Below are 8,599 nucleotides of genomic sequence, written 5' to 3'. Positions count from 1 at the left end.
AGAGGAGGGGGTTCCTTCTGGGGTTGGGTGGGGTGGGTGGATTGGAGTTCCCCAGTTAAGGGAGACTCCAATCCACCTGCTCCCCAACTCCAGCAAAGTCTGGGCAAAGCCCAGAACAGACCTCCCTCCCCTGCCTTTTCCCCCTCCCATCCTGAGACAGCACTGGAGCTGGTACGGAGGTGGAGTTAGGGGAAGAGGCTGCAGACACACAGCCTCTCCTGCTGGATTGGCTCCAAAGTTGAGGTCAGTCCTCCACCCTCCCGATCCAACAGCAGGGGGGTCTGGCTAACTTATGGCACTTTCTATGAAGTACCATGAATTAGACTGGACAGCTGCCAGTGTGTCAGCACCCTTTGTTTTTGAATGAAGAAAAAAAAATCTTTCCTTGTAGTAACTGAGAGGCAGCAGCTAGGAAGCAGAGCCTGTTCATTGTTCTGCTGCCTGTGGGTGCCTATACACGTCCAGTGAGGCTGCTCCAACATGCCATAACTACAGCATGTCATAATTACCATGTTTCCAGCAGACTCCAGCGATCGAAGAGCTTTAATTAAAGCCTCTACCACACTTTTTCAGCACGGGGATGCTAACACAGGAGAAACTGCGGGTGCTTTAATTAAAGTGGCTCTCAGCGGCCCTAATTAAAGCACCCTCTCTCTACCTCACCCCCCACTCGTGGAGCACGTATATAAACGCCCTGTAACTACATGCAGACATTGCTTTCACTTTCTCCCATAACCAGTAGAAACTGCCCTTGCTCTATTTCTTACATATAATGCTCACTATGATTTCCAGCAGCTGGTTTTTGAGGGAAAAGTGCACGCTGTATGTGAGAAAACTCTAATATAATAAAAGCCTTAGTCTGTCTATCTGTTTGTCTGTAACACTCTGGGCCAACTCTGCATGCACTACCAAGAGGGCGTGTCCTGATTGGCCGCAAGGGCCCGAATCGTTATAGACAGAGGGAGCAGCCGCGCCATCCCCCCAACAGCTGGCAGGGACGGGGAGGTGAGAGGGGGGCAGAGTGGGAGGGAGGGGAGTGGGAAGGGGAATGGGGTGTTCTGGTGGCAGTATCCCCACACCGCTGCTGCACCCCCCACCCTCTGCTTACACTGCTGCTGCCACTGGCCACCCCAACAACAGCAGGCAGAGAGGGGGAGGGGAAGCATGGAGGGGGGCATGTTGCATGCTGCCGGGTGTTGGTGGCTGCCACCATGTGCAAACTTGCCTCCTCCCCCCCCATTCCTGGGAGTCGACAGCGCAGGGTGGAGTGGCAGAGGGTGGGGGGACCACACAAGGCTGCACCAGGAGCAGTGTGGGGGGGAATGGGGCGGGGGCAGGGGGAAATGTGGGGGACATGCATGGAGCTGGAGGCAGAACAGCAGCACCATGGGGCACTGGATGGCACCGCTGTGTCCCTGCCCACCTTCTTCTCCCTCCCCGCACTGCTCCTGGTATGACCTTGTGCATTCCCCCCACCTCCTGTTGCTCCACCCCGCACCCCACAGTGAGTTTCTAATACTGCTTTAGCTGCCAATTAACTGAATCCAGTGACAGCAACGTATCTCACAAGAGGAGAGAATTGGCCCCACTGTTTTATTGTGGGTAATTTATTTAAACACCCCAAGCTTTGATTTCTTTATTTGTAAAATGGGGTTACTTCTAATATTTGTAGAGTAGTTTAAACAGCTTCAGGCAGAATTTGCTATAAAAACGTCTGTCAAGTCCATATCTATTTCATAATACAGAACCTTCAATTCAACATGTCCATCCTGGCTAGAAGAAAATTCCAGCAATAGAGCAGATAATTTTAGATTTTTTTTCCCTGGTAGAAACCAACAGACAGCACCCACAGGCTATAATGGATCATATACATAACCAGGAGTCCTTACATGGGTCAGACCAGATTAGTTGAGATTAATCTAATTTAACTGATAGAAAGGAATTAGAGGGAAATTCCTCTTGAAAAATCAACAACTATATCAAAATAGCAGCCTAAAAGTAAACAAAAATTCTGATTCAATAAAAATCTTTTTTCTTGAATAATGTACTATGAGTAAAAAAGCAAAATAAAAAAGATAAAAAGAAATATTTAAGAAACCAAAGAAAAATACCAGAATATAATCAATTAGCAATCTCTACTTTTACCATACAAACTAATCTTTTAATTGCAGTATAATTACTCATTCAAACCATGTTTATACAGGTTTGCCTCATCAGGCTGAAAATGCATTTAAAAATGGAGATGCAGGGGGAAAAGGTCATTTGAAAGTAGAGCTAAATATGAAGTGTAAATAGCACATGTGGTGGTGCCAGGTTTTGTTTATATAGGAGAGCATAGTATGTTTAATACAGTCATTGTTGTCTCTTTGCCTGGACTCTGGGAATGATTCAAATCACTGAACCTTTTACAAAACAAGAGGCCGGGTTACCGAACACCAGCAATAGTCAAAAACATTCAGTTACTGACGGGGTCAGGCAACTCACTTTAAACCAACGATTTAAGGCAACGATTTTGTGACAGAGAAAAGTATTTTGCCTTTAATGATTCACACAAGAGCAGTCCCCTCTGAAATACACTTTGTGAGTTAATTTGGCAAAAACCAAGTTATTACTTGGCAAAAACCAAGAAATTACAGTAATAAATTAGAAGATCATTTTTAACAAAATGACTGTTCTTTACCTTCACAAACAAGTGAACACAATGACCTACTAAGAGCACTATTATTGTAATCTCATATTTTGGAAATTTCCTCAAGTGATGTTTTACATTAGGACAAGTGTATCTAGCACAACCACTTCTCCTGACATTTACCATTTAAATCTATTACACAACATTACCTTCTAACTGGGATTTTCGTACTGTATCTACTAGTATGCAGACAATGCAAATACAGTAAATACAGTGCGAAAGTGTTTTCTAACCGTATCTCTCTCTTCAAAATGGCAAATTTTTCATAGTTGGAATAATCACAGTTACCGAAAACTCTTTACCAGGCAGTTATTGTTTCTGTTACATGGAACGTGATACATTATTTTTATACTGGAATTCTATAGGTAGCTAGCACTTCCTTACTATAAAATGACCATAGGGTGTTACTGTGTTACTGTGTTTACCCTGAAAGATCTAAAACAGGGTATGCAGCATAAGTGCCGTAAGTGGCAGGCAGCCTCTGTTTGTGGCACTTGGCAGACAGAACCACAGCAGGAAGCAGAAAGCAGAGAAGGAGACCAGATAGGGACACAAATTAGGAAGCAGAGTAGCAGATGGGGCAGAGGAAGGGATCAGAGCAGCACATGAGAAAGGTGAAAGGCTAATTTGTGGCAGATGCCCACTTGCCAAAAAGGTTGGCCCTTGCTGATCTAAAAGATATAGAAGTTATTTGTACTTCATATAGAGAGCTTAATGCCCTTTTGATGCTAGTTTTTCTGTTGCAGTAATAGGTTAACACTATAAAAGTTGAACAGAAGATTTTCTGTGAGAGTTTCGCCAGTAATAAATCCATGTTTATGATATTCACTAGAAGAGAGACAGAAGTGGGAAGGACCTCTCTCTTTAATCAATAATGTATGCTCCAGTTAGTCTTATCCTCTGGACATCATTAAACATGTATTTTGTTTCATAACTGATTATTTTGCTTGGCTGGGGATTGTGACTACATATCCTCAAGCCTTTGCAACTAACATCAGGCAGATCTAACTTGAATTGGATAGTCAGCTATGTTTAGTGTTAATATAGCAAGTACACTTAAGAAAAAATGGGAATTGCATCTAATTCTGACTTGTAGAGATTTAGACTAAACTTCAGAATGGATGCCTTTGATAGGGTCCAACTCTGACAATCACCTTAAGGAATATCTTAGTCACCACCCATTTATGCTTGGAGAAATAACATAACATGGTTTCATGGAAATTAAGTTAAAAAACCAATGTTCTAGATTCAGCCATGTCAAAGAAGTGCTAGTCTGATCAAAATACTTTGCCAGTGAAACTAAGTCCATTGTAAAACTGAGTCTGAAATTCTGCTGTAAGAATTCCTGCTGTCCAGTGGCCAAATTCTGTTTTTAGTTGCACTGTTTTACATACAAAGGATGTATGTACCAATTCTAGATTTAAAGCAGTGTGTTAGTATAATTTGGTCATAATTTCACAAATGCAGAAGAAGACTCACCACCAAAATCCCCACTCAGTGACGTAAATAAGGTGCCCATACACAGGCTAATTTCTTGGCATAAGAAAGGGATAGTGAATGTTGGGGGATACTGAAAAATAAAATGAGAGTACCAAGCAAATAATATTCAGCTTTGGTGCCAAATATGTTCAGCTGGTGGCTCAAGCTGACAAAATTTGACAGCTGCTGGAGAGCAGAGAATCGTGAATGAACATACAGTGGTTGCTATTTAATAGGAAACATTTATCTTAATCTGATATTGAGTTTATCACAATAAAGGATGGTGTTTTCCTTTGCTTGGAATGTGATATTTTTACATGGTCAAACTGCTGAGATAAAATGTATTTTATCAGATGAATGCTTTGTTTTAGAATACCACAATGATCACTGTTGTGGACATAGCGATCAAACAGGAAGACGAGATGAAATGCTGGACCACAAAATGACAGGATGCTGAATACCATACAAATGCCAGGGAAGCACTGGCTGGCTCAGAGGATTAGTAATGGATACATAACCTTTCACTTTTAGCTCAACTTTTGCAACTCCCAACCCCTGTCCGCAGCCAAGATACCCAAAAGTCCCAAATGTTTCCCACATAATTTTTAAAAATCTCATCTATTCACTAATATCTGTAATGCTGCTGCAGAAATCTTCAGCTCGCACAGAAAATGGAAAGCATATAATAAATTTAAAATAACTGAACTCAATACAAAAATAAATAATGTGGGTCTTTCATTGATTATACCTTTCATTTCCAATTTTAACTAGGTAAACATCTCCATTCTTGAGATATTACATTCTCAACATACCTGCATCTACCAATGAACTTCCAGCTTGTCATATAAACCATCAGGCTGTTGCTGCTAACCTTGGGTCCCAGTTGCAATCAAGCACATACTTGCCTAATCTACGGCAGAAAGATTTGGGCCCAGTAAGATCTAGAAATATTGGATGAAACTCACAGCCACAGAAATAATTAAGGAACTGAAGGGAGCAACTAATAGAGAAATGGTAAAAAAAATTGAATGTATAACTAAACTGAGCTATCATAACTGCTTACAAGTATCAGAGGAGTATAAATGCTGAAATGAGAGAGCAGATCTGTACAGTTGATTCAGTATCAACTAGATGAAATTCAGACTCCTTGTTTCGATACCCCTTATCTGATCTTGGTTCTCACTGGGCACATATAAATGAGATGTTTACTGTGGAGCTGACTAATCAGCTCCACAGTAAAGTATCGGCACCTACATGTGTGGCCCTGTTAGGCCACAGTAAACTAATAAATGCCACCATAGACTAGTACTTGTAAACAAAAGTACTATCCTGTGGCGGTGTTATTTAGTAGGGCTGTGTGACGCTTCAGTAGCCAATTCAGTTCAGAGGAGATTTGGCTTAATTCAGCAGCCAAATCTCCAAATCCGAATTGGGAGACCTGTTAAAAGGTTTGAATCTAATCAGAAGCCTCCGAATCGATTCGGGGAGATTCAGCGCCAATTCAGAGATTCAGCCATAGATTATACAGGCAGCAGTCCTCCACAACACTGGACACAGCTGCCTCCAGCTGATAAATCTGTTGTGGTGAGCATATGAGGGAGGGAAGGGGGGTTGGGTGGGCGCATATCAATGCCCCCACAGTGAGGGAGGGATTGGGGTTGAGGCTGAGGCAAGCTGCCCAGCCGGGGTGGGGGGGTCACAGGACTCGGGGAGGGGGGTCCTGCCACTGTGCGCTGCTGTGCACCGCCGTTCCGGGACCTCCTCTTCTGGCAGCCCTCACCACCAATCTGGAAGGGCATGGGAGCAGGCGTGTGCCCCCAGATCTGCGTGGGGTGGGCTGGGTCAAGCTGCGCTTCGGGAGGCTAGCCCCAGCTGCCTGCTGCCAGGCTGCAGTCTGTGGGGCGGGTGGAGCCAGGGCTGCACTGTGGGTGGCTAGCTCCAGTTGCAACCTGGAGTGCAGCCCTGGCTGTGCCCCACCCCCACACAGCACAGTGGAGTGGAGGTTATGGGGGTGCTGTAGCCACCCTAAAATTCCCCATAGCCCCTGCCATCAGCCCAGCCCCGATCCGGGTGCACATGCCCGCCCCCATGCCCTGCTGCTGCTCACCCAACTGGGGCAAAGCCATGGCTTGTCTAGGAGGCACAGGGAGGCTGGGGAAACAGCAGGAGGGCATAACCCCCACTCCCAGCAGCTTCTGCCACCCATCCAGACCGCAGTCCAGGCCACCCTGTCCCACGCAGATCCAGGAGCACACGCTCACTCCCATACCCTCCCAGACTGGCAGTGTGCAGCAGCACGCAGTGGTGGGATCCCTCCTCCCTGAGTCCTGTGCCCCCCCTGCCCCAGCTGGGCAGCTTCTCCCAGCCCCAATCCCTCCCTCACTGTGGGGGCATTGATCTGCGCCCCCATGCCCCTTCCCTTCCCCCTCCAGCCACCACAAGACTTACCAGGTGGAGGTAGCTGCATCCAGTGTCGTGGAGGACTGCTGCCTGTGTTGCAGGGGTGGGCAATTATTTCGAGCGGAGGGCCACTTACTGAGTTTTGGCAAGCCATTGAGGGCCACATGACAGGCAGCCAGAGGCAGATAACTTAATTTTCTAATTTTTTTAGGGGCCCCACAGAGCCGGATAGAACGGCCTGGTGGGCCACATCCAGCCCACAGGCTGCATTTTGCCCACCCCTGCTGTATAGTCTAGGGCAGGGGTGTCCAACCTTTTTGAATCTGGGGCCGGATCATGAACTTTTTATCACCCAGTGGGCTGGCAAGCCATATTCAAACACCCTCTGTCCTGGGCCAGAGAGACCCTTCCTGTGCAGCCCTGCTGCACCTGCCTGTTACTACAAGGTTCATGGTAGCTGCTGGTGGGGAAGAAATAAATAGCTCCACATCCCCACCCCCCGAGCAGCGCAGCCTCACAAACCGGCGCTGCCCAAGGGGGGCCAGAGCGAGACGGCCACTGCACTGTAGCCCCTCACCCGCCTGCATGCACAGCCCTGCTCACCATGGTGCCCGGTGGCCTCAGCACTGCGAGCCCGGAGCGCGGGGTCCGGCAGACACCGGCTCCTGCCGCCTCACCCCACAGAGGTCACGCCAGGACCCCACCTGCCTAGGTCCCCCCCCGGGGCTGCCCTGCTGACTCCCTGCTCCAGGCACCACACCCTGTTCCCGCCCCACAGCTGCCAAGCCCAGTGGGTCCCGGGAGGTGGGCGGGATGCGGGGGGCAAGGGGCTGAGCCGGAGAGAAGTAAAAGCAGGCACTGTCCCCAGCTTATCCTGTCAGGCGTGGCTGGGGTAGCCAGGCGCCATGTAGCCCTCGGGGTGGCGGCAGGAACCAGCTCACGTGACAAGCCCAGCCCCGCAGGCGTGAGCAGCTCCCCTCCCCCACCTGACTGTCCCGAGCAAGGGACCTCAGGCCTCGGAAAATGGCTTGGTGGGCCGTATGTTGGACAAGCCTGGTCTAGGGCCAAATCTCCAAATTGGCACTGAATCTGGGGATCCGAATCAGCCGAATCGAATTGGGACAGTAATTTAAATCACCAAATTGAATCACTGTCTCTCCGAATTGGCTGAATCCGAATTAAATACTTGCTGCTTTGCACAGACCTATTATTTAGTATGCCACTGCACATGTTTAGACACTGATGGGGCTGGCTGGGGCACAAGGGTGCCACAGTGTGAGGGCTGCCCAGTCTCTCTGCAGCACGTTGAGCTGGGTCAAAGTAGCCCCAGGCTGGCAGGCTGACCCCTGAGGCCCCCTGCCAGCCAGGGCTGCTCTGCCCCAGCAAAACGTGCTGCAGTCCCGGGCACCCAAGGGCAATAAATTCTGGCATACACTGTGCTGGAGTTTGTTGCATCACACTAATATTAAATGTAGATGTGCCCACTGATTCACTCTTTTCTACTGCTGTTACCACACGCAGGTGCAACTGTATCTAACTTCACTCAGCCAATAATGCCAGCAGTGGTGCTATATTTTTCTGCTCCCTTACAGTCATCTCCGCACTTTTGAGAGCTACACCCTTTCTGGGCTGATCAGCAAAGCTGCTATCTTTTCCTTCTTTAATTTCCTTATAAAGACCCAGTTGTGTCACAATTCCCATAAGATGTTAGTCTGTAAAGACAATTTATTAACATGTATTTGTACATTGCTTATAAGCAAACAAATGTAACCAAGCATTAACAAGAAGGGTGGTCTAGGATAGGAAGACAGGAAGCACTGAACCAAAAGGAAAATTTAGGCTGAATATCAACAGCAGCTTCTTTGATATAATGATGTCTGCTAAAATGTGGGATGGTTTCTCCACAGCAAACAATGGAAATTCCATCCCTCAAGTCATTTAAAACTTGGCAAAAAGTGTTTCAGAATATGTGGTAGAAGAAAAGTACATTGTGTGTGTGTGTGTGTGTGTGTGTGTTTCAGAATATGTGGT

General features: G+C 47.1%; 1 protein-coding gene across 2 annotated transcripts in view; it reads left to right on the top strand.

Annotated features, from left to right (window-relative positions):
• The window catches only part of PTER (phosphotriesterase related), a 39,461-nt gene that overhangs the window by 7,489 nt on the left and 23,373 nt on the right, over window positions 1-8,599 (top strand). Inside the window, exon 2 of one of the 2 annotated variants that reach the window (XM_019508347.1) lies at window positions 4,940-5,182. The exons of the other annotated variant lie outside the window; for it this stretch is intronic. The gene's annotated coding sequence lies outside the window, so the exon portion shown is untranslated. The remainder of the gene's footprint in view (window positions 1-4,939; window positions 5,183-8,599) is intronic. 2 annotated transcript variants of the gene reach the window in all.

Source organism: Gavialis gangeticus, unplaced genomic scaffold (assembly GCF_001723915.1).
Source record: "Gavialis gangeticus isolate Ggan-Ray unplaced genomic scaffold, GavGan_comp1, whole genome shotgun sequence".
Taxonomy (NCBI): Eukaryota; Metazoa; Chordata; order Crocodylia; family Gavialidae; genus Gavialis; species Gavialis gangeticus.
Note: the sequence above shows the minus strand (reverse complement) of the source record. Positions and strands in the feature narration are given on the sequence as shown.